Source organism: Heterocephalus glaber, unplaced genomic scaffold (genome assembly GCF_053883595.1).
Source record: "Heterocephalus glaber isolate CG9 unplaced genomic scaffold, H.glaber_assembly_v1.0 deba00001446, whole genome shotgun sequence".
NCBI lineage: Eukaryota > Metazoa > Chordata > Mammalia > Rodentia > Bathyergidae > Heterocephalus > Heterocephalus glaber.
The window spans coordinates 1,240,184-1,265,933 of record NW_028258298.1 but is presented as its reverse complement, the minus strand read 5'-3'; the positions used below and the strand labels follow the sequence as shown (position 1 = coordinate 1,265,933).

The window sequence follows — 25,750 nt, the reverse complement described above, 5'->3', positions numbered from 1 at the left end:
ATTGCAATCTTATCTTCTATATCTGAGATTCTGTCCTCACATTGGTTCATTCTGCTGTGTAGACTTTTTTTTTTTGGTACTGGGAATCGAACTCAGGTCCTTGCGCTTGCAAGGCAGGCGGTGGAACCACTGAACTAAATCCCCAGCCCATGCTGTGTAGACTTTTGATGGAGTTTTAATCTCCTAGGAATCTGTTTGCATCTGTTTTATGGATTCCATTTGTTTCCTATGTTGGGATTCCATCATGTTCCTTAGATCCTCTATTTTTTTTATCTGCGTTCTCTCTAGATTTATTAATCATGTCTTGCACCATGAGCACAATCTTTGCTGTTAACTGAGAAATTATTTCTGATTTTATTTTTCCCAGATCCTCTTTTGTTGCCAGTTCAGAGAGTTCAAGTGGTTGAGTATCAGATTGTTCCATCTTGTTTCCCTTTAGGGTTGCTGTAGGTGATCTGGAAGTCTGTTTTTCAGGTTTGTTTACATGTCTTCTCATTTCCATGGTGGGGGGCTGCTTCTGGCACCCACAGGGCTCACCTTCTCTCCCCTAGGAGCATGGAATGGCAGCGGGGGAGCCTCCTTCCGGATGCTGGGACCGGCTCAGCTTCTCTGCCCTAGGTGCATGGGATGGCAGTGGGGGAGCTTCCTTCTGGGTGCTCGGACCTGCTCACGTTCTCTGCCCTAGGAGCGTGGAATGGCATGGAGGGAGCCTCCTTCCTGGTGCCGGGACTGGCTCACCTTCTCTGCCCTAGGCTCCATGCCTCTCTTGAAGATCCCACAATTAAACAGGCAGAGAAATGTATTTCATAAAATATGCATATTGTTTGCTTCATACAAAAGCATTTTAATCTCTCTTAGCTCATAACCCAGATCAGCAATGAGAGGAAGAATCTTTGCCTTCACATTAAAATCAGTTGCCAGCCAACAGTGTCTTCAGGGTGAACACCTATCGTCACCATCCTTATCACTGTCACCATCACCGCCACCAACACCACTGTCGGTTCTATTATTTATCATCCATGTGTAATTTTACATAAGTTCTGTGGAAGCTCAGACTGTGTTTTGTTCACCTAAGCAGCTCTTTCATCTATCGCAATGCTTGGCACATGCCTTGATACCTAGCAAATATCTGATCTTGTAAATCTTCATTAAAATGAACAAATGAGCTTTCATATGAATTGTTTTGTTTGTGTGTTCCTATGTAAAACCCCACAAGACAGGCACATGGGTCCTATCTTAGCAAACTGAGACCCCGATTGGTGCATTGTGTTGGCATGGGCTTCCCTGTGCCAGACATTGCAGAGATATATTGTCATGCTCTGGTAAAGTTTTCTTCCAGCAGCAGAATCTGATCACCCTCTTCCCTGCCTTGACTCCCTCCTAGGCCTGGCCCGAGTGCCCTCCCTTGGGGCTGAAAGCAGCCTAACCCCCACTTTGCTGCTGTGCTCCATCTGACTCATCTAACTCCCGTGGATAATGGCTCCTTGTCAGGACTAGAGCCTGAGGAGCAAATTCTTCATTATTGGATGGAGCTGACATGCAAGAACAATTGGACTAAATTGATTGTATTTTCCAATCATCACCCAGCTTCTAATTCTATCTGCAAGATGGACTAATTTGAACGAGAATTAGCTTCTAAATTGAGAATCCAGGCCCTTGACCAGGAAGGGAGAGAGGGCCTTGTGTAGTCCAGCAGGGAGGAGGCTCCAGGCCTGGTAAACCCAGCAGCCTTCCCAGAAGCAGCCTTGGGGAGGAGAAGGGTGCATCATCACCATGCTCTGTCCTTCTCTGCTTTACTGTGGCTGTCCCCTTCCACCACTGCATGCACCCCGGCAACATTTTCTCAAAACCACCTATGTAGATGAGTGGACATATATTCTGGCTCCCCTGTTTCCCTGCATGAAACAGAGGCAGTGGGCAGTGGTGGAATGAAAGAAGCCTCAGAGTGAGGAGAGACTTGCAGGCCATCACTGCAGTCCAGCATAGCGTCTCTGAGAAGTGCCAGTCCTGGCTCTGTTTCTGCCCAGTGGCACAGGCCCCACTGACCTTCAGATGTCATCTTCCAGCTGCAGCTTGCTCCCTAGAGTAGAAAGTTCCTTCTACGGAAACTAGAACCTGCTGCTCTTGGACTCGAGAAGCTTTGTTCTCTTGGGCAGTACCCCTCAAACTGTAATGCACTCAGGAATCTCCTGATTTCTAAATCTAAGAAGAGTGCAGCCTTGGACTCATCCCTGGATGCCCCATTTTCAGGCTTTGGGCACATGGGTGCTGCTGGGCCATCAGACTCACTTGGAGCAGTGGAGTTCCCCGGCATGGACAGGGTGTGTTTGAAGGCAGCAGATGCTCATCTTTTGATTTCTCTTCACCAGGATAAAACTCCTACATTTCATTAAAACACGATAAACAAGTTTCTTAAGTTCACACAGTGTCAAATCTGGGTGAGACTCCTCCCAAAGGGATCTTGTCTCATTTTATTCATTTTACAGAAGTGGAAATTGAGGCCCACAAATGTCTGGAGGGTTGTCTGCAGTCATACAGCTGTCAAAGCTTTGTGAATTAGGATGTGCTGAACTAGGATCTTTTCCTATTAAACTCTATCACTTTCAGATATTGAAAGTAGGAGGAGCAGATAAGAGAGGTGATCAAATGTGGTCCCCTGGATGCTTTGGGAGGCAGGAACACAGGGATAGGTCTCCTAGTGGTGCTTCATATGGTTAAGAAAGTAGAGTGGAGACTAGAGAGAAGAGAAAGGGGGTCAGGTGAGAGGGGAGAGCGGAGGAATGAACAAACTATGTTGTATGCATGTACAAGTATGCAAAAATGAAACCTACTGGCTTGTGTAACTAATGTGCACTGAAAAAAGAATAGGTTTTGTAGCTCCTGCCTGGGAACAAGGGATAGAACTGGATAGAAGTGTAAGAGAAAGGAGGCAGCTATCAGGAGACATGGAGAGTGGAGACAGAATAAATGCAATGCTATCAGGGACTTCTTTTGGAGAGGGCAAGATAATTAAGGCAGAGGAAAGAAAGAAGGAATTGGATCCCTTCACACATGTCAGAGAAAATGGGCAGCCATCATCCCTATTTCCATAGCACTTGGCTCTTACCCCTAGGTGGTAATCTGCCCTCTGTATGTCATTTTCTGTTTGCTTAATGTTTTTCCACCTCTATACAGTAAGCATCTTGGAGGCAAAGTGTACCATCTCTTCACCATTACTTCCTAAGCATCTGCCCTAGGGCTTGCATACAGTGGGTGCTTAGTGTATATCCATTTCGGCATGGATGTCTGAATAAGTGAAGAGGTCCAAATCTGGGGCTAAACATCCTAATAAACTCTGACCACTGTAGATGCAGCACATATCTTGGTGGAGAGTAAGGTAACTAGATCTGGGACCAAGAAGACGTGGTGGGTTTTGCATGTGCATGATGAGGGGGTTGAGGAATCAAGAATGGCACTTAAGCTTGTGGATTGAAGAAAGAGGGAATAGTAGAAGTGAGACTCTAGTTTCTTAGGAAAACCAAGAGCTCTGTTTTAGACATTATGTCTTTGATGGTATTAGATATTTCAGGAAAGATTCTAGCAATTGGATACTGGGTAGAGTTGCTGATGGAGGCTGTTGGGGTGGGCTGAACCCCACTGCATCCCTGAGGCTGAACCCCACTGCATCCCTGAAGCTGGGGGAGTGCTAGCTCCACTGGCAATGGCTAGGAGTGGAGTGGCTTCCTCCTGGTGCTTCAGTGGAGGCTGATGGCTTACCACCAGGGCTCAGCACCAAAGCTTATCAAGCTCATGGAGACCCAAAAGGGCCTGTAAGGTGAATGTGGTGCAGTGAAGGAAAATCAAAACATACCTAAAGGGACCATTGAGCAGGAGAGAAGCACACTCAGAACACCCAGAGTAGCTGCCTCTACTGAAGGAAACAACAGAAACTCCAACTGCAATAGCTACCAAACTAGAGCACCAGGGGAGATTAAGTCACACATAATGAGTACTTTCTGAAACTAAAAGTCCTGTTTCCAGATTAGAAAATTCAGTAGCCAAACTAAAGGAGATGGCTACTACTGAGAATCAAATCAATGGCTTCTAAGACCAGGTGGATTAATAAGCTTAATGTAGGACAAAGAACAGAGTTGAAAACTATAAGAAGATATTTGGAGGACATATTCTATAAATAGTAGGAGAAAAATGAACAGATGGAGAAGTAACAAAGTAATAATACAGGAAATAAATTTTTCATTTGCCAAATGCTTAAGCCTGGAGATTGCAAAATCTCCTAGATGAGACTGACAAAACTGTCCTGCCCAGGCATATATTGGGAAAAGTGCAAAAAGTGTGCCTTTTTTGTTATTCCTCCCTCAAACCCAGGGAGATAAGCATCTTAGCTAAGTATGATACCACCTCTAATACCTTCCCTGAGAGGGGCAGTGGGGATTCCACAGTCCTGTCATTGGGGTGAAGGGGTTCTGGGGGAGAAGCGGGCTTCAGACCACACTGCTTCTGTGAGAGGCAGCACCTGGTATCCAGGATTCCACAGCAACACATAAAGAGCTGAATCTCAGGTGCACACTGGAAAAGAAGGAATGCTGGGTGCTGCCAGGGTGGACTAAAAATAATATAGGGCATAATTCAGTCACCTGAGATTCTCCTCACCAGAGTGTGCTCACTTTAGGTGAGTGGGAGCCAGTCCCTGTGGTGCAGTAACACATCACAGTGCCATGGGCAGGAGTGGCTAAGAGCTGAGCTGTGATCCCACATCCTTGGCCTACCATGATTAAAGTTTGGGTCAGAGACACCACAGCATCTGTCTGTGGATAAGGTACTAGGCAAAGTTCTTCAGAGCCAAATGTGTAGAGATCACACAAATTCATCAAACACAACAGGCCTTCCCCAAAAGCCCAGTGTTCAGGACATCCTGAGAGGGATGTAACTGCTGGCCAGCCAGGACCTGAATGAGGAGCGCTATGTCACTTTGCCTGGGCACAGACATGCCGAAAGTTCACAGAATGTTGGAGGTAATGCATGACAGTGAAAAGTTCACATGGCTGGGTGTTTAGAAATGTTGCTGTGGTCTCTTCAACAGGAGGACTTGGATCCACCAAAGGGTGGCCTCTGTTTGTGGTCCTTCCTATCCTGAGTGCCTGTGAGCATGGAGGGGGACACAGTGAACAGCAACAACAGCAGTGTCTAACACAGATCTGGAGAACCTGGCAGAACATAGGCTACCTGTCTACTACACTCTGGCTTTCGAAACTCATGTTGTAGGTGTGGTAGTCCTGCTAGCTACTGACACAGATGAGACCTCACTGTCAAATGCATTAATTCATTACATGCCTCCAATACTTGGGTAAACTAGCTAGGGGCAAGCTTACTATGTACCCATTTTACAGATAAGATAATTGACAAGTGAGGCTCTTTTGTTGATTAAAAAACAACAACAAACTGTGAACATCACATGGCCCCAATTCTTCACCCCTTCATTAATCTGTGGCCTTTTCATCATCTCATGGACAGCCAGTTGTTTCTCTCCTTTCACTCTGGGCCTGTCTATGTAGCTTCCTGTGGACATTGGGAGTGTAGGTAACAGTGAGTCTGATCTCACACTGGGCCTCAAGAGAGTTCATGGGGTCCGGATTGCCCTCTTTTCCCTTTGCCATGGCTAGGAGAGGAGTTTGTGCACCCTAGGTCTGGCCAGCCCCAACCTGCCCTGCCCCTAGCACTCCTAGACCTGCAGTTAGAAGCTGAGTTCTTCTGGCAAGAACAAATGGCTATTGTTTCACACCACTGAGATTTTGTGAGTTTGTTCTTGTTATGCAGAATTATTATGGCAATAGTTAACTGGTGCTGTTAAAGACAATACATTACCAACTTTCATGCACAAGAGAATAATCTGCTAAAACACACTGATGAGACTCTTGGAGATTTGATCTATGCAGTCTGGAGAGGAGTCCGGGGTCCTTATTTTGCTCTGGTGCTATCATACTGTCTGCCCACTATGCACTGAACGGAACAGCCCTTCCTTTGTCTCACACTCACCTGTGGCTGTGCGGTGCGTGTTCTGGCCCTTGGACTCTTGGCTCTTGGAGTGCAAATGCTTCCCCCACAGCCCTGCTTGCAGCAGGTGGAGTGTGAGTGTGGTGGCTGTGGGTGGGTGCAGCCCACTCGTGCTAAAACTTGGCCGAGTCTGCTGCTGTGAATGGCATAGTTCTAATCTAGCAAATTGTTCCAGGAACTCGGTGAAAGCCGCGCTCTAAACTGCTCACAGCTGCAGCTTCTTGAAGCACACCGCCCCTCCCTGCACACGCACGCACTCACACACACACACACACACACACACACACACACAGCCACCACATGCACATACAAGACGGCACTTTTCTTTCTGCAAGGATCAAATTTGCCTCCTTGTTGCCAGCTCAAAGCAGCTGTTTATTTGTTGTTTTCATGTTTTTGACTGTTGTGATGAGGTTTGCTTCCTTCTTCTTTAACTGAATTACGTGCCACTTAGCTCTTCAGCGCAAGCTGCAGATTGAGCTGGATGTTTCTTTCTGTTATGTGGGGCTTCAGACTCTCCTTGCCCAGAGGCCCGTCAGAACTAGCACAGCCATCAGGTACCTGGGCCTGAGGCCCCTCACCAGGATAGGGGCAGAAGCACAGGTGCTCCTGAAGCCTGGCCTGTCTTAGCCCTGCACCTTATCTCACTTCGAGCTCAGCTCTGAATGAGGACAACAAGCAAGCACCATTGCTGAGAGCTGAGAACTCTCCTCCCTAATTTGTCCTCAGGCCCTGTTCTGGGAGTGTTGAGAAATTCAGGAACAGCTATGGTTGGTAGGTTCCTTGGTGACGTGTACTTGGTCCACAGAAATTGAGTTGAGTGCATGGGAAAGACTGGAAATAGGTTTGTACGAGCCCTGGAGGACAAAAATGGCTGGACATGGGGACATGGACCACGTATTTTCAGAATCTTATTTTTGTCTTGGGGAACCTAAGTTCCACCTGACACAGACCTCAGAAGGGCCATAGAAGCTGCCATCATCCCAGGGCTCCTTTCATTTTCCTGCTGCTGCGCCAGCCCTTGAGGCCTGCTCCTGTCTCTGAGTGGGACAATGCCAAGACCACCTCCACACCCCATCAGGTGCAGTGGACTCAATATTGCTTTCATAAGTGGTTGGCTTGCCGTGTGACCACTGGCAACTACTTTCTTGCTCCAAACTTGAATCTTTTTAACACCAAAATGAGATGGTTGGGTGGTATTAGCTAGATCTAAGTTTCTTGCTAACTCTAAATGTCTGTGATTTGCATGTATGGCTATGGCTAAACTCTACTGCTTCTTAGTAGTTCTGCAGTATTAGTTTAGCATCTCTGTGATAAAGAACCTTGATCCTAAGGAAAATTAGGCATGGTGATGGGTTTGATAACATTGGAAGAGAACTGAGCAGACTCTGGAACTGAGGCCCCTTCAGCCTGAGGTTTACTTGGTAGCACATGCATTGAGATGGGGGTCAATGGCTTGGGTACACAGGGCAGCTGTCAGAGCAAGGTTCAGTAACAGGGAAGCAGGCCAGTGGATCACAGAGGCCTTGGGGAGTTGGGGCAGGATAACAGGGTGGCAGGTGAGCCCAGGAGAAGATCCAATTTGCAGGCAGCTGATGCAGGGAGGTCTGTAGCTGTGAAGCAAGACCTGCCGAATGAACCAAAGTTTCCTCATCTGTGGAGGAGTGGGAACTAAGGGAGGTACTAGTCCTAGAGCCAAGAACAGAAGCAGGGACTCACTGTGAAGATGAGGCATGAGCTGCTGCCATGTGTGTGATAAGCAGGGTCTGCAGCTCTTCATACATTGTTGCCCCAGCCTCAGGTGAGATGAGAGCATCTTTAGCTCTAGGTCAAATATTCCTTCTCTTGGTCATTTTCCAAGACTGAGTCCCAGCAGTGAGGATGCTGGAGTGAGGGTCTACAGAGGCAGTGGACAGCGCCTTTCTGCCCTCCCTGCACCCAGCACATCAGCAGAACAGTGAGATGTCCTCCTTGGAGCCTAAGGTACAATTCACTCTTTCAGAGCCCTTCTGAGTAGACTGCAGCTCTTCACAGCACTATTAACAGATGCTTTTTAAAAATAATAATGCAAGAAGATTATATACTTTTTCTTCCCAGTCAGGCTTGTATGAAGAAATAAACCCCAAACAGAGCTAGGAATGAATACTATTTGTTCAAGAAGTAAGTTAGTGTTCTCTCCTTCTGGTAGGGGAGGAAGATGGTCTTCAGAGAAGCTTGGCCACATTCTCTAAGGGTCCTAGTAGTGCTCCTTTATTCGCTGTCTCAGGGTGGACCTTCAGCTGGGCAATCTAGGAGGTCCCCTCTGTTGGGTGGGACCAGAGGAGAAGGAAAGAAGTCTTCTCTCTGGAGAGCCTCTGGGGCTTTGTGAAGGGCTCCTATGAGGTCTGTAGCCCTTTGAGGTCCCCTTGCTATGGGGCTGGACAGCAGGGTTGCCGATGACCCTGTGCAAGGCCCTCCAGTCACTGTGCAGTGTATCCCCCTGCAGAGGACCTTGCCAGCTTGTCTACGATTGTCACTTTACAGCCCCACCCAAGGTCCCCCAATTCCATCTAGAAGTCCCTTCCAAGTGTGTAGTTGTAGGTGTTGGATTTTATAAGGTTCTGTTGATTTCTTAAGATTATTATTTATTCTGATTAAAATGGATTGTTTCTGACACCACTTTTCAAATTTTGACTTAGGAAATATGGCCATTGAAGGAGAGGAGCTCAAAACTCAAGAGTGTCCTGGCTTAACAGGTGTCTTTGTGCTGCACCAGGTAGCACCTCAGGGTGCAGGGGCTGCCCCTGACTTCACTCTCCCGAACAGCCCTCCTTCCCCGAGACCTGTTCTCAGTGTGTGGATGTCTGACAGAGGGCTGTCGGAATTTTCTTTAGATGCAGCTTCTGCTGTGAGTCACAGGAGCTGGTGAATTCCAGAAGAGAGGATCCTAGGTGACCCGAGTCTTAAAGGAGGTCAAGGTGCTCCATGGGAGCAGGTGTGGGGAAGGCATCCTGTGCACAGGGCACTGCAGATGCCAGATGCACAGCCCTGAGGGCCATGCTGCCCACACTGAATCTGTTTTGAAGAGTGAGAGGGTGAGAGAGTGCCTCTGCAGCCCCAGACACTCTTTTCATGGAAAATAGCATTGCTGTGAAAGAAAATCACCCTTAAAGAGTCCCTTGGTTGCAGCCCAGAGGCAGCTGCCCAGCTATGCAGGCAAGGCCAAGCCAGGAAATCATTCCTCCCTGGCTGTCCCGGGTGGAGAGCACCCTGGGGGAAGGTTAACACAGGGCATCATCATTAGCATTGGCAGACAGAAGGCTTCTCTCCAGACCCAGGCAGCTGCCTGATCTGCTTTATTGCTGGGAACTGGGGTCGATTACCACTGAGCGACTTCATGGGCTGCCACTCAGCCCCAGCAGGAGGCTCCCAGACCACCAGACAGGTTCTCTTCTCTGTTCTTTAAGCTTACAGTCTTAGCTTCTCATGATGCTTTTCAGTTGATGGAGAACTTTCATGTACACCGCTCTTATCTGCTTTGGATATTATTATTCCCATGTCACCTGTAAGAACAGAAAGCTTCAACAGGAGATCAAATTTACCTCGTTAATGGGTGGAGGAGCTGGGATCAGAAACTGTTTTTGATTGTATCTCTTTCTGCTCTCTTTCTCTTGAGAGGGGGAAGGAAAGAAAGAAAAATAAGACTTCTCAATTACCTTACACATGTGAGGCACCACCCCTATGCTAACTCATGTTATTAAAAATACCCGTTTTACAGATGAAGAAACTGAAGCCCAGAGAAGTTAAATGATATGCCCAGTTTTGCTCAGCTCATGAGTGGTGAGTTGAGACTTGGCCTCAGAGCTGTCAACTGTATCTTCCCTCTTCCTATGATGTCCTCAGGTGCTTCAGGGCTTGGGAAAGGATTGGGTTCCTTATTGATCCTAAGCTCTGGGGGTTCAGACAATACTGTATGTAGCTTGGATAATTCTGTACCATTTAGGCCTCATAGGGAATTCAGTAACTTTATTCAGTTATTTTAGCCAGTGCTATACCTGTTCTGTCTACTTGAATTGGTGGCCACTTCAGAAGGGAACTTGCCTCTGTGGCAATGTGTCCCTGCGGTCACTGCAGACCTGACTGCAGGCTGGTGGGGTGTGCAAGGTCACCCCAGAGTGCAGGAGCCTCCCTGCAGGGTCCAGACCAGGCCCATGGCTATTCAGCCTTGACCCCAAAGTTCAGGAGCCCACAGGAAGACCTCAGCCTCCCTCCTTCCTCATGTCCTGCTTCTGCACTGGAAGAAAAGCCTAGGAATTTGATTCAGTGTCTTTTAGGTCTATCTCCCAGATGTCTGGGATTTGGATTCATCACAGATGGTATTACAAAAGTCAAATTATATTTTGTATCACTGGAATCAGGGCCCATGAATATCTTCCCCAGTGTGCTAATTAGTGAGCAAATGTAGGCATGGACAGAGTGTAAAGGGCTGCTGGAAAATCGGAGAGGAAAGGAGATGAAGACTACCTGGTCCCTGCTATTCATCTCCCATTTGCAAGAATCTGGCCCAGAGAGGGGAGCAATGTTTACAGGAACTTCCTCTGCCCTTCCTCCTGTTCCTCTTCCTCCCTCTCCTCCTTGTCCTGCTCCCCCTTCTTCCCTTCTTCCTCTCTTCCTCCTCTTCTGTAATTATGCCATGGCACTGCTACTTCTATATCCTATTTCTTATGTACATTTTATCCCAATTTGCCAAATTAATTCAGGTCAAAATGTCCATTTGAGCTGTAGATTAGCTGAATAATTGTGTGGATCTCACTCTGGCAGCCCCCTCAGGGAGCCCCAAGCCAGCATGAAATCCCTGCATCCAGGGGTACAGCCCTGCCAGAAGGCAGAGCCCTGGCTGGTGTGGGGTACTGACCCTTGCCTGGTCCCTGGCAGTAGCCAACACACAAGGGAGAGCTAGAGCCAGGGAGAAAGCTGAGTGCTATGAAGACATCAGTTCTCCCCCTGTTAATGTATGAGTTGGGATTTTCCTCATACTGATTTTTTTTCAAGGAGTGAGGAAGATTTGAAAAGTTTTAAGTGAAGGGGAGGAGAATATATGAGGAGTTATATATTGAGGAATATATGAGGACAAGGAAGTTGAGTGATGGTGCTTGTTCTGCTCCACCTCAGAACACATTGTAGATCTGTTAATCACCTTCCACTAGGCCTCGTCTCTAAAGGGTCCCACATCACCCCTAGTACTGTGCTTACAATGCGTGGACTTTGGGCAAACCATGTTGCAATCATAGCACCTCTGAGCTGCGCTCCTCAGATGAGAGGGAGCAAGTTGGATATGAAGAAAGAGAGAGGGGTGGTGGCTGGAATGGGAGAATGTAGGATACAAGCTGTGTGTGTGCGCTATCAATGTGACAGAAACTGTAAAGCAGACTGGGAGGCAGAACATTAAAGCATTAATGATGACTAACAGGGACTGGTGGGTTACCCGTGATCTTTTCCCACCTTGTTCCCTGCTGTGAAGTCAGGCCACCCCATTTTACATGCTTCTTTCTTCTGCCTGTTTCCCCTGCCACTCCAGCGAGTCCTCAGGCTTGCCTAGTGGCAGTTAGCTGTGGGACTGCAGTGCACATGAGGTGGCCTTCAGGGGTCCACAGGCTTCAAGCAAAACTGTGGATCATGTTAGGAAAGTGCCCAGAGCAATGAGGCAATGGGAAGGGAGTCCCTCCCACCCACAGAGAGAAGTTGAAAATGGTATTTTCAAGATGAGCCCTGTTTGGGATAACTTGATGTTTTCATTTTGTTTTTGATAGAAAAGCTGTCTCTGAATTAAGAGCTGCAAGAGCCCCTCCCTGTTGTGAGTGATGCTGGAGGGCTGTGAAGGAGGGGAGCTTTCTGAGCCACTGACAGGAGCCAGGAGTATTCTCCCCAGCCAGCCACTGCTCTTGACTTTCCTTCCCATGGCCCCTGGCAGTACTCCCCATATGAAACAGCTCTAGGACCTTCTGGTTCTCAATGGAGAAAACACTCCTTTCTCTCCTAAAGCCCAGTGTCTCAGGGTCACTCTCAGGGCCACTTGTACCCAAGAATAAACTCCCAACGGTGCCCATTAGTCCACAGACCCTAAGATTTGTCCCTTGTTAACCTGGTCCTCAATCTGGAATATATTCCCCTTCCTACAGCTGTTCAGAGAAAGCCCACCCCTGTTATAAAATCCTGACAAAACCTATCCATCTCTGGGATCTCTTTTGATCACCTCAGTTCAAACAAGTGTTTTTCTCTAACATGTCTGGGCTTTGCTGTCAGAAATGTTCATGTGACATTTACTGCATTCTGCCCTTTATTGCCAGTTATTTGTTACTGTGTTTGGAACCCTCCTCTCTGTGCAATTATAACACTATTCTCTACTTAGAAGGTCACCCACTCCCTTCTCCATCTGTGAACTCCCTCTGAACACTTCCGAGGCTCAGCTCAAAAGCCACCGTCTGCCCCAGGCATCCACTGTGTGTTTTTAAGGAATCTTGACTCATGTATATGCACTCCTTGTAAGGCAAGGGACCATGTCTGGCTCTCTTAGCATCCCTCAAGGTGACTAGCAAGTGTCCAGCAGGTGTGCAGTTGAATGCTGAGTCAACAACTGAGTGATTGAATGAAAGGAAGAGGGTAGAGAGCTTTTCGAGATTTATTTGGATGAATTATACATTGGCTGTGTTATTCCTTTACCCATATTGCATACAGAGTGCATACCCATTACGTGTTGATAACTTTATTATTACCAAATCAGAAGGTGCTTAGTCCATTTTCCCCTCACCCTTGCCTAGGAGAGCGTTCCTCTGGAGGGAGCTCTTCTGACTCATAAAGGAAGGCCCTATCTCAGGACGTAGCAAAGTCATCTTCTGCCTCTGGGGCGGGCTCCTTGACTGTGACCTGCTGCTGTCCACAGGTGGGTGCTTTCATGAAGAGTGCACCTTCCACCTGGACCTGTGTGCCATGTGAGGGCCTCAGGTATAGCAGCAGATGCCTGGTCACCTTCCAGTCTGGCCACCTGTGTGACCCGTCCATCTATGGGCCAAGGAGACACGATCAGAACAGCAGCCGAAACACCTGAATAACCCAAGGGGTGCAGAACCCATTGCCAACTGGGAGTGCCTGGTTACCCTGCTGACTTGCCTGTTAGGAGAGGGATCTGGTCTCTGGAGCCACTTTCAAACCAGTGGGGTTTTTCCTACACACTTCAGCAGGAGGTGGAGGCTCCTCCCTCCCTTCTCCTGCAGAGAAGAGCTGTCCTGGCCCTCAGCATCTTAGAGAAGAGAAAAGGAACAAAACAAAATCCCCAAATCCCAGCTCAGCAGAGCCATGCTGTCCAATTGGCTCTATTTGTTCTGACAATGTCTGTCCCTTGTTTTTCCCTTAGTAAAGCTGTTCTTTTGATCTCAATAACTCTCTGAGAGAAGCATGGCATGGAGATAATTATTTTTTTAAAGTTGCTGAGGCATCATAGCTCTGGAGAGCCCTCACCTCTGAGAGGGTGGATCCTGCTAAGAGGAAGTCTCCCAGGCCATTGCCTCTGTGCTTGGGACAAGAGGCCCTGGCTGTGAACCTGCTCACAAGGTAGAGGTGAGGTGAGTGCAGGCACCCCCCAGTGTCCCAGCCCCCAGTCTGCCCAGCTCTGGGGATGGGCATCAAATGATGGGTTTGCGTCAGCCTTTTCCTGAGAAAGTTTGGGCAGGTAATTGACTTGTAAAGGACTGGGGGTAGATCCAGGGCCACTTGGAGAAGGGGATAGGAGGGTGTGGAGGGATGGGGGTCAGAGCAGGAGATGGCACTTTTTTTCTTGCATCAAATCCACCATCCTGCACAGTGAAGCAGATGACAAAGTACCTCTGGGGTCAGGGAAGATGAGAGGATGGATCTCCTTCATTCTGCAGTATGCCAGGCTGATTCTGGAGCCAGGCTTATTGTGAGGGGTTCACCTTCCTTGACCCTAATCAGGACCTGGCTGCCAGGGGCCATCCTTGATTGGACAGAATTCTGCAGCTACAGTCCTGGTTCTGAGCCAGCACTGGGTCTCTGGCTGGGACACCCATTCTTTCTGCCTATGTTGTTCCCTCTCCTCAGAGGCCTCAGTGTTACACAGCTCTGCAGTAGAACAAGGGCTTGACTCCTTGTCCTGGGCAGCTCCTCCAGTCTGCCTGGAATTCTGCTGCCCCAGCTGCTAGATGAGGTGGGGCTAGAGGTCCACCCAGGACTCCTGCATCTCTTTCCTATAGTGGGTTGTCCCAGCTGCAGAAGTGCACAGTGTCAGGATGAGCTGCTCCTCCCTGAGCATGGGGCAGAGTCTCTGCTGTCCAGTTAGTGGACAAGACACACCCTGCTCCCAGGGAAGCCAAGCCCACTTTGGGAGTGACATTTTACTTTACACTTTCTGAGCCACTTTGCAGTTCCAAGAGAAGAAACAGAGCCTAGCCTTGGTGATGGGTACGGGGCACTGGGCTGTGAGGCTGGAGGGTGCAGAGGCTCTGGGGTTGCACAGACCCTGGCGGAGCCTCAGAGGAGTGCCTAGGGTGCACTTGGGGGGGGTGGCCTTTATGGCCTCCTGGATTTAAAGTTTCTACCACACAAGCCAAGAGCAGCCTTCTCTAATCACCCAGAGATAGGAAAGCTTCAGATCTAATCTCCCCCTAAATTTCCCCCTAGGCTTTTGCTGTTCTTTGTTGTAGTCCCAAAGCCACATTAGTGACAGCTAAAGCTCCTTTATAAACAGTCTGTGACTTCAGAGGTCTGTTCCATGATGGAGCCATCTATTTGGGGGATTGAAGGTAGAGAGGAACACTCAGAAGCTTCTGGAAAATTCCTGATGGGATTGTGTATATGTCCTATCTCTGCACTCCAATCAAAAGATTAGATGGCTCATAGGGCCAAAAACCAACAGAAGGATGCAGTTTTCAGGATGCTTCATTGCAGTCACAGCCTTTCTGTCCTCTGGGTCCCTGTGACCTGGATAGACTTCACAAGCCTATTCCATGGGAACAGTGGGGAAAACTTTAGGCCTTTGGTGACCAGCTATGAACCTTACCTCCAACGGGTTGCAGCAGATTGGCTTTCATGTCCACTGGCACCACCCCTGCATGGCCCTCTGAAAGTTTGCCTGGGGACTAGTTTTTACTGCCTGCCCTGAGGGAGGAGAGGGAGATGGTGGGTAAGGGGAAGGTGACAGGGGGCCTTACTGCTCTGATAATGGCTTGAAGAAATTAAGAAAAAGAAACAGAGATAAAACATGCTTCATGTGCAAACCCTGTCCTTAAAAGATCAAATGACATAGGGCCTGGAGGGAGGATCTGGAGAGGGCGGTATGGCTCCAGTGAAAGCCTGTCTTTTCAAGGACTGCCCCATTGGGCAGGGCTGGGGAGAACCAGGCAGGAGCAGCATGATCCATGTTCCCACCTGACTCAGTGCCCGGGAGTAACTGCCCTATGGTGTGCAGAGCGCTGGCTCTGATGGGCTGTCTCTGTCCACTGGGAGGAGCCAGGACAGGGGCAGCTTGCAGCAGGAAGCAGCCCTCAGTTCTTCTGTTCTTCCCTGACAAATTTTCCTTGGGGGCCCCTCTTCTTTTCTCTCTTTCAGGGGTGGGCATGGCAAAGACCTCTTTGCGTTTGTCTTTCCAGTGAATGTTTCCACAGGATTCACCTCCGTTTTCTGCAAGGTCAGACTTCTTTGCATTGCAGGATGCTTCTTGTGCAAAGGACAGCACAGGGCATAGAGTAGGAACCCTCCCTCAAGGTAGCCCATAAATGCCACCCTTCCTCTTCTCCTCTCCTGGTAGCCAGGCTGCCCTCCACCTAGAATCAACACACTCAGAACAAAGCCCACCCTCCTCCAGCCTCCCCTGTCCACAGCTGCCCTCCCCAGTGCATCCCCATGTTTGGGTGGGGCCTCCTCACCTCCTGCTTGACCCAGGCCTGACTGTTCCTCTGAGTCGGACACTAATCTGGGCCTGGACTCCTTGAAGACTGCAGCCAGATTAATCGTCACAAGGCTTTGCTTTGATGATATCACTTTTATAGACACATTAAAAAAAAGCATTTAGGCAGTCAGTCATGCTAAATCTTAACCATCTTCACAGATTTTTTAGTGCAGCACATCAAAATTGTCATCAGCCCTGAAGGTCCTGCATTTATGGTACCCATGACAATTCCTGCTCGGAAGGAGTAGCAGGCACTCGCCTGGGTCTGTCCCCACACAGCCATGGCCAGCTCCACCCTCCACCTGGCCCAGGCCCTCCTGGACCACTGCCTGGGGCTTATGATCACCTCCTGCTCACTCTGCTAGGGAGCATCTGCAGTCACTCCCTACAATCAGCTCTCCTCTGCAGCAGCAGTGTACCCCAGCAGTCGGTGCTGTGGGCTCAAGTGGCTGGGTGGGAGGAGGCTGGGGTCCCCAGGGACTGGAACAGGCCGGATGGACAGACTTCAGCTGCAACTCCCAACCAACAGCATGGGGTGGTTATCACAACTCAGGGACTGTTCCTGACTTTTGATGGTTTAACTCATGCTTCTTCAACTTTATGATGGTACGGAAGCCATGCATTTGGTAAAAGTATAGTTGGAATTTTGAACTTGCTTCTTTTCCTGTGCCAGAAGCATGCAGTGCAACTGACTCTTACCAGGCTGGGGGCACCAGGGAGTTGCAGCACTCAGCCAGCCCCTCGAACAGAGGAGAAATGGTGGGCACACAGTGTGCTGTGTGGCCAGCCAAGGGTGGCAGGAGGCTGGGGGTGCAGTTTCAACCGGATGGTATTTTGACTAAATGGATTTCTCAGCACATACCCCCATAATAGGTGAGGAATTTCTACCTAAGGAAACAGGAGCCAGGACCCACAACTTTGAGTTATGGAGGCTGGGTTATGGGTGGTTGTTTTCTGTTGAAGGGCTTAATGTTGCTGCTGTGTCTAGTAATAATTAAAAAAGACCAGCTTCTAAAGAAATAAAGATACTGAGATTTAAAAAAGAGTTTCATGGGCTCTGGAACCAGGGTCTTTGAGTTCAAATCCTAGCTCCAACACTGGTTGGATGATCTTGACTCAGTCACTTAACCTCTTTAGGCCGTAGTTTCTCACTTGTAAAATGGGTATGAAATGGAATCAAGTATCACAGAGTTTTGGTTTGAATAAGTGACATAGGTCCTGAAAAGTGCTCAGAGGGCCCTTGGCACTCAGTGAGTGTGCAACAGTGGCCTGGCCTCCTGATTGGAAGGCCTGTGGCACTATGGTGTGGTGTGGGCCATGTGGCCCTGTGTGTCTTGTTCCGAACTGGCCTCCTAATGAACTGCTTGCATTAGTCTGTCATCCCATCTACTGGTTGTCCACCTGGCATGCCACATCTACACCTTACCCGGTACATGTCATGCCTTTCCTTGACCCACAGCAACACCTAAGAAGTCCAGATTCCAAAGCAAGCCTGACCTCACTGCCGTGGGCCTCAGGAAGCTTCTCCGACTCAGCACATGGTCACCTCATATCCTTAGATCCCCAAGGACTTAACCTTTGAATGGTTTACTCAGCCCTTTGTGTATGACTCCTTTTAAGAATTACCAGTAGCAGTGGTAATGGTGAGATGTTTGTTCCCTCATGGTGTGGGAGATGTGCCAGCTAGTCTGTTCTCTCTTGAGTACATGGACTTTGTTTTGTCTCCACCCTGCAGTGTGTCTTGTGATTGTAGGTTACCTGCAAGTTCTGTCTAATGGGTGCATATCCACTCCCATCTCCTACGCCTGCCATGTGGAGGCCACTGGGGACTGGGATGATGCTGGTCGACCTGGGCACTACCTCCCAGCTTGACTCTGGCTCTGCCTTTGCTCTGCCATTCTCCCACATGCTGAGCATTCCATTCATGGCACGATCTGAATGAGTTCTCCTGCCTCTCACCCTCCTGAACTGCAGAAGAAGAAGGGCTCTCTGCGTTCTCCATGTTGTGGAGAAAATGCATGTAGCAGTAAACCAGGGCAGAGATGATAGCCCTCCTTGGCTGCACAGGGTGAGGCACAGCTGCAGGAGACAAGGGCCTCTTCACATGTACACTTGGCCTCTGGGCTCCCGAAGGCCACAGCAGGGAGATCTGTAGCCTCCTCCCCTTTGAGGAGTAGTTGAGAGGTTACTGGTTCTGCTGTGCACTGCAGCCTCAGCCTGTGCAGATAGCTGGCATTTCCATGCTGTTAAATAATTAATTTGGTACCACGTGGAGTAAAACATGCATTGGTCTTGATAAAAAGCTGCAATTAATTGCTTTCATTTCAGCAGTGTATTGCATCTTCTGGAGGAGATAAGAGAGATGGAATGCGGACTTGAAAGCCAAGCTGAGATATTCTCATAAAAGATGACAAATGCCCCTCTTCATATCCAGTGGGGCCAATCAATTATGCATTCCAAGGGCTAGTGGCTGCCACCTGGTCATCATCCATGGCTTCCAGTGACGTAGGACAGGGACCCAGGCTCCTGCCCCTTGTTGATGTGTGGCATGTGATCTGCTGCCTCTGATCTGACTCTGAGACAGAGGAGGGAGTAATGTTGGGCAGCTTTTCTGATGCTGTGATTGGAAAAAACTCTGAGTCATCACACACCTGCTTTCCAGGCCTTGCAGAGAAGGCCTGGTGTTTACTGAACGAAGCTGTTAAAGCCAGGGACATTCATGGTGGCCTGAGATGTCAACAAATACCAGTGACAAAGGGAACTATAGTCTTCCAGTGTTTTGTGCTGCAAGGGTTAAACCAAATGACAAGGCTGTCATTTTCTGTTGTACTACTTCTCCCCTGGACATCCTTTTCCTTGAGGACAGAGCCTGTCCTTTCTCTCTTGTCTCTCAGTGCCCAGGCATCTACCACCAAGTGGGCTGGTGTGGAGGTCATGGTGTAGATGGGGCCTCCCAGTGTTGTAGCCCTGATAGTAACTACTCTGAGAATCATTTTGAGTGAATGGTGACAATCAAGAAGGTCATCTAGGCGGGTATTAACTTCTGGAGGTTGGACACAGAATGGATAAGCCCCCAACAAGCCACTCACTACTTACTTTAGGCGGTGGAGGGCTCCCTCTTTGGTGAGAGGGAGTGGAAGTCCTCAGGTTTTCTCTGGCATTCTGGGAATTACCTGTCTTAGTCACTTTCCTCATTGTTAGGACAAACTACCTGACATCCACAGCCTAAAGAGGGAGAGGTTTATTTTGGCTCCTGGTTACAGTCCATGGTTGGTTAGCTCCAAGGCAGAAAACAGAATGGCAGTGGGGCATAAAGGAGGAAGCTGCTTATGTCACGTTGGCCAGGAAGCAGAGTGAAGGGAGGAGCCAAGAAAGGAGATACTGTATATCCTTTCAGGTCACACCCCCAGTTACCCACCTTCAACCACACCCCACCTCTTAACAGCAAGGCAGCTGTAGCACACAGCCCACCATCGTGGATTCTTCCCCCTATGCCACAAATAGCCCTTGGCTCTTCAGTTCTGATCCTGAAAAGCTATCTAATAAATCCCTTGTGTAATTATACATGTATTTCATGTACACTTTGTTCCTCTAGTGAACCCTACCTACTACACCATCCTTGTGAGGGCTCAGAGGGAATTGGTTGTCTTCATTCCTCTTCCAACCATTCATATGGCCTGGACTTGTGTATTTAGTGGTCTCACCTCTACTTCTCATGGCTTTTATAATGTGGATAGTATGCTCTTTTCCACCATTCAGCTTTGAGTTTCAAATCTTCCCTTTTTCCAGAAGCTTCCCAAGATTGACCAAGTGAGCATCCACAGCTTCCCTGGCCCCAGTGAATGATGGGCATGTGTTCATAACCCCACACCCAGTGTGTTTCTCCCATTGTGGTTTTGATGTACTATTGTTAAATTTCTTTGTGGGCCACCCTCCATGACCTACAGTTTATTTTTTAAATGAAAGATCTTTATGATACCTTTAACAGAGTTGACTTAGTTCCTAGAAATTCATTCATCTATCCACCCATGCATCTATTCATCTACTTATCTATCCATCCATTGATTCACTCATCAACCTGTTGATCAGTTGATAAATCAATCGATTGATTGATCCATCCATCCATTCATCCATCCATCTATCCATCCATCCAACATTTATTGAGTGTCCACTACATACCAGGATCTGTTTCAGTAGGAGGGATATAGCTGTGAAAAATACAGGAATAGTCCCTGTCTTCAAGGGGACTGCATTCTAGTTATTTTGGTCCAGGAAAGGGAACTAATATTTAAATTAAAATTTTTGGCTACCTCAGAAATGGCAAACATCTGAGCCAGAAGGACCTTTCAAGGTCATATTGTAAAATCTCTCATTTTACAATGAAGAGTCTTGGGCCAAAAAAGAGATATGGATGGCCACAAGTGCCCTAACTGGACAGTGAGCAAACACAGTGGAGCCCAATCTTTGCACAGTGTGCTTCCCATTGAGTGATTGTTCCCCACCCAGTGATCTCTGGGTTTAGGCCCATTGTAGGGGTGGATGATTTACAAGCCTGGCTTCAAAACGATGTGGTCACAATGGAACAGGTACAGCGATATTTCAGGTGATTGAAACCCAGGGTGAGTGGGAGCACTTCTAAAGGGGAATCCTATACAACTGCAAGGTGCATGCAATGGTTCAGGGAAGGCAGTCTCTGCAAAAATCTGGAGGGTTGTCTAGAGAGGAGAGGAGATGAGAATATGCAGATGGCTGAAAAGACATTGACCCAACTGGGTCTGAACTACCGATATGGGCTCCCAGGCAGGGAAAGGGAACACTAACCTGGCCAGGCTGGGCCTATAGCTATACCTCAGGGCTCGTGTCCCGTAGTCTCCTTCTGGGCATATGATGCTGATGCTACACAGAGAATTGTGGCGGCACAGGGACAGCTGCTGAATTGCCACTGGCCTGGGCGGTCACAGCTCCAGGATCTTCCACTCATTTTTCCCTGGCTCCTTTGTACACTTCCTGATCTAGCTTCATTTTCATGTCATGAGGTACACAGAAAGTAGTATTTATATGGTGCACTGGAGCAAACAAGATTTTGGAAGTATCTACACAGACTTTGAAAAAATGTTCATTACATGCTATTGCATTAGTTAAGGTTGACAAGAGATTCCAAAATATACAACCTTGAGAAAGATTAGGTAAATCATGTTAAATAAATAAATAACAAAAGGTAGTAAAATAAATAAATTTGCATTAAAGTTCTAGAAATCCAAAAAATCTTTTAAATGAGAAAGCTAACTTGGCTTTGCTGAACGTAATTCTTTAGCATACCATATCCATGCTTAAAAGAGCTACAGTGCAATTTATACCTCACACTTAAATGATCATTTATTCAAATTCCTTCTAGGCACCATTGACTAGAATGTTCCATTGACTACTTGTTCCTACAAGTAGGTGCTAAAAGTTTTAAAACCATTTTTTATAACCATTCAGAAATTTATAGCAGTTCAAATTACATTTCAAGTCTCAAAGACTTCTCCCTTTTCTCTTACTGACAAAAGTAATATTGGAATTTCTTATAACATTACAAATGGACATTTTGATAGCAAGTATTTTGAAATAACGAGTGAGTGGCAGTGTTAGAGCAGTTAGCACACTTGCCGCCAGCTCAGACATTATGAAAGAGAAATCAGACAGACACACATGGGCAGACTGATACACACAGGCAGATGGACAGACGTGGACAGATAGACACATGGACAGTCTCAGGTCTGTAGAAACAGAGACTGGCCTTTTCGTGCAGCCCCATCTGCTAGCAGCCTTGGCCTGGCCCCAGGTAGGGGCTAGGCTCTCAGGTGAGGGGCAGATTCCTCTTGTGACCAGTGATGGTAGCTGCTGCAGTGGAGGTGTGGGTTACAGGAGTCTTCCCTGGCCATGCCAAGCTGATGGCCCAGTGAGCTGGAGCCAGCCACACATGAGAAACTGCAGGGGAGTGGCTCGGTCCTGCAACAGCTGACCTGGCCTTATGTCTTCAGGGCTGGTGGATGACCTGCCCCAGCCCCTCTACTTAGCATGTGTACATGGAGGTGTTTGCACATCTCCATGGCCCCTAACCCTCCAGCATTTCCCCATCTGCTACATTCTGAGTGGATAACATTTCTGTCCTCATCCACTGAGGAAGATGAGATCCTTCAGCAATCCTCCATTTCTTTTCTTCTGTATTTCAAATCCTCCCTTTCTTTCTTTCCTGCTATTTTTATTTGCACATATGTTCACACCACCCAGGAGCCAGTGGACACACCGTTGGTGGTGGGCATGAGTAGTGTGCATGAACAACATGATCGGTCTCTTCTACTGGGGACTGGGGACGGCAGGTCCTTGTGGAGGTGAGAGAGGCCTTGGCTGACTGCTCAGAGCAGTCCTCCAAACACTCCTGCATCTTGCTTCTCTTTGCTGCATCCTTAACACACTCACCAAGTCCCTCACACCCCTATAATCTCTGCTAGTCCTTTTTGTTACTTTATTACCTACACTGCCTGTTTCATCTGAGCCTGGGATGCAGGGCTCCCTCGGTGCTCTCTTCTCCCTCAACTCTGTACCATCTGGATCCTGCACACACTGCATGACAGAAGTTGCTCTCTCAAAGGTCACAAAGACAGAAGTGCCAAATCCGATGGCATTTCCCTGGTCCTCCTCTCTCTCACCCTCCGTGTGAGCAGACACTGACGACTGCCTTCCTTGCCTGCAGTTCTCCTGGCTCAGTGACAACACATTGCCTGGCTCCTGCCTGCTTCCCTGGGGTTCCCTTCTACTGCCAGAACGAGGCCTCAAGAATTAAAGGCCACTATGGTAGAAGAGAAAGAGAGAGCCCTGTAGGAGGGGCAGGGGACTGAGTCTTCTGAGTACCCAGGATTCAAGGACTTCTATCGAGTCCCTTTTAAATCCCTGGATTCCTCCCTTGCTTCGTACTTCTGGCCATTACTGGTAGTGAGCATCCCTAGGTAGCATAAATATGCTTTGTGTTTATTTAGGAAACAGTAGGGAACAGGTTAGTGACCAGATCCTGTTTTCCGGATCAGTAATTTGGAAGAACTGCAAATCCCCAGAAGCAGCTTGCAAGCCTGGGCCTCCAGGCAGGGAAGCTGCACTAATCTGTCTGGCACCCACGCATGGGCCAACACCCTGTCTTGAAAGGTCTACTCCAATACTCTAGCTGCCACCAGGTGAACCAAGTTTTCTCCTAAGAGTCAATGGAGACCCTATCTCTCCTGCTGCCTGGCCTCTCTCCAACAATATTGTGAGTCTTCACTTCTCCCTACGCTTGGAATCCAAATGTAGAATACTCTAGGTTTGGAGATTGAACCCAGGGCCTTTGCACTACCGCTCACCCCCGGCCCTATGCACATTTTTACTTTGAGAGAGTGTCTTGCTGAGAGTTAAATTGCTTAGGCTTGGCTCAAACTTGCAGTCCTCCTGCCTCAGCCTTCCAGAGTGCTGGGTTGACAGACCTGTGCCACCACAGCCATGTAAAACACTCTATTTACTATCTTCCCTAAATTCTCCACATAACAGAGCCCGAGAAAAGGGTGTGGGTGCAGAGAATCAGTTTATAATTAATTTGTGATATGGAGCAACTGGAGTCAGGGCCTGGGGCAGCCAGGCAAGCAAGGAAGAGCTTCTCCCAGGCTACCTGGGGGCTGGGGTGCAGTGTAGGGCCCTGCTCTGCATTTTTCCGGGAGGAGGGGTGGGAAGCCCAGTGTTGCTCCATGGGACTGAAATGTGGTCCCTGAGTGATCAGAGGCTTGGTCTTTTCAGCCCACTACTGGCCTCTGGGAAGAGGAAGACTCCTGAGCAGCAAGACCTGAAGAGCTTCCATGTGGCTGAGGAGAGAGGAGTGTGGGGTACCCAGAGATGCTGTGAAGGCTGTCACCCCTGTGTAACCCTTCATCTGAGCTCACCCATGTCCTTTATAGTGAACTGGAAAATGCAAGTAGAAAGGCTGTCTGCATCTTGTGAGCTGTCCTAGCTAACATCAGACTGAAGCAGGAGGTTGTGGAAGGCCTCATGGGTAGCTGGCTGGTCACAGGTGCAGGTGGCAAGTAGGGTCAGGGCACACCTGTAATCCCAGCTCCTCAGGAGGCTGAGGCTTGAGGAGGATCACAAGCTCGAGGTCAGCCTGTCTCACAATAAAAAATAATTTTAAATAGGGCTGGGGATATATGTAGCTCAGTGGTAAAGCACCCCTGCATCCAATCTTACACACACACACACACACACACACACACGCACACGCACACTACGGGTGTTAACGTGGGTCTTGTGATTTGCATATGCAGTCTTGGGAACCAGTCCTCAACCTGTGGATCTGACACTATCTCTGGATAGATAGTCTCAGAAATGAGCTATTTCCATTGGCAACTGCTGCAGAGTTGCTTGGCATTTTGGGAAACTTTCCATGCATTGGGTCACAGGAGTATCCTATATTTAATGTGAGACGAGAGAGAAAAAATGTTTTTCCTTTATACACAGTAACACGCCCATGATTCCATATCCCGTAGCCAAAGCCAAGCCCTGTTTCCTATTCGAGCTGGCTGGCTCACCCAGGGGAAGGCTATTGGAAGGAAAGGAGGTGGTGGAGAGAGGTGGCTAAGGCCAGCAGAGCCCTGTTGTGGTGAGACAGCAGGTCCATGTCCATGTCTCAGTCCATAGGGAAAATCCACTGGCATGATAGAAAATGGCCAATGGGCTTTTGACAGGCATCAGTGGGTAAAGCCATGGTGCTGCCAGCTGCACTTCGAGTCTGCACACTGGGGATGACAGGAAGGGAGTAGCTATCTGAACAGTGAAGACTGCTTGGGGCTCCCACAAAACATCAGAGGGGTCAGAGACAACGTTGCCAACCACAGGGCTACAGGAGAGTTGTCAATGAAGCACAACTTTCCACCTTGACTTCTGAGGGAGGAAGACTGGAGCTGCCACCACAACAGTGGCTGTGCGCAGCCCCATCTCCTCAGTGAGTCACTGTGCTGCTCCCACAGGTCCCCAGTTGAGCAGCACTCTAGCTAGTATTGTATAGGTACCTGGGCTTGAGATCCCACTGGAATGTGAGCCCATCAATGGTCAGGGAAAATCTGGAGAATGATGAAGAGAGACTGTCATTTGTGAGGAGGTGCATTTGAGGAGATGAGAGTCTGAGTCCACTAGTACTAGTTTGTGAACACTTGGCTGTCGCAGGCTTTTGTTCATACACAAGTCCATTCTGACTTCCAAGTGTGCCCTAGAGGTTGGCTGGGGCAAGGGGCCTTGTAACCTTCATGGTGGGAAGTGGAGACCTTGTGACACTCAATGAGTAATGGAGACGAGCACTATAATTAGCAAATTGTTAGGAGACCACTTGGAAGCTTTTTTGAAAGATAATATTTGTTGAGTAGCACATTTAAGATCGATAAAGAGTTTCATGGTGTTTATCCAGGCCAATAAAACATTAATATTTTAGTTAGTTGAGACTTTGATTTTCTTTCTCTACCATGAACATGAGTGCTGCCTTATTAGGTGAGGAGCGTGTGTGTGTGTGTGTGTGTGTGTGTGTAAGCACACACGTGCCCATTTCCTCACACATGTGCCATTTCCTCAACAAAGGACACTTCCTCCTCCTGCAGTGTGGCTTGTTTCCAGTTGTGTGCAAAGCTGTTCTTTCACACACACCCCTTGCTTCACCTCCACCACTGTGCTGCCACAGGGAGATACCATGGAGGACCTGGCCCTGCCCCA

At 48.3% G+C, this 25,750-nt stretch overlaps 1 long non-coding RNA gene across 2 annotated transcripts in view; it reads left to right on the top strand.

Moving 5' to 3' along the window:
* The window catches only part of LOC110345428 (uncharacterized), a 49,755-nt gene that overhangs the window by 9,974 nt on the left and 14,031 nt on the right, over positions 1-25,750 (top strand). Inside the window, exon 4 of one of the 2 annotated variants that reach the window (XR_015452407.1) lies at positions 859-7,787. The exons of the other annotated variant lie outside the window; for it this stretch is intronic. This is a non-coding gene — a long non-coding RNA (uncharacterized LOC110345428). Of the gene's footprint in view, positions 1-858; positions 7,788-25,750 lie in introns of those variants that run through there. 2 annotated transcript variants of the gene reach the window in all.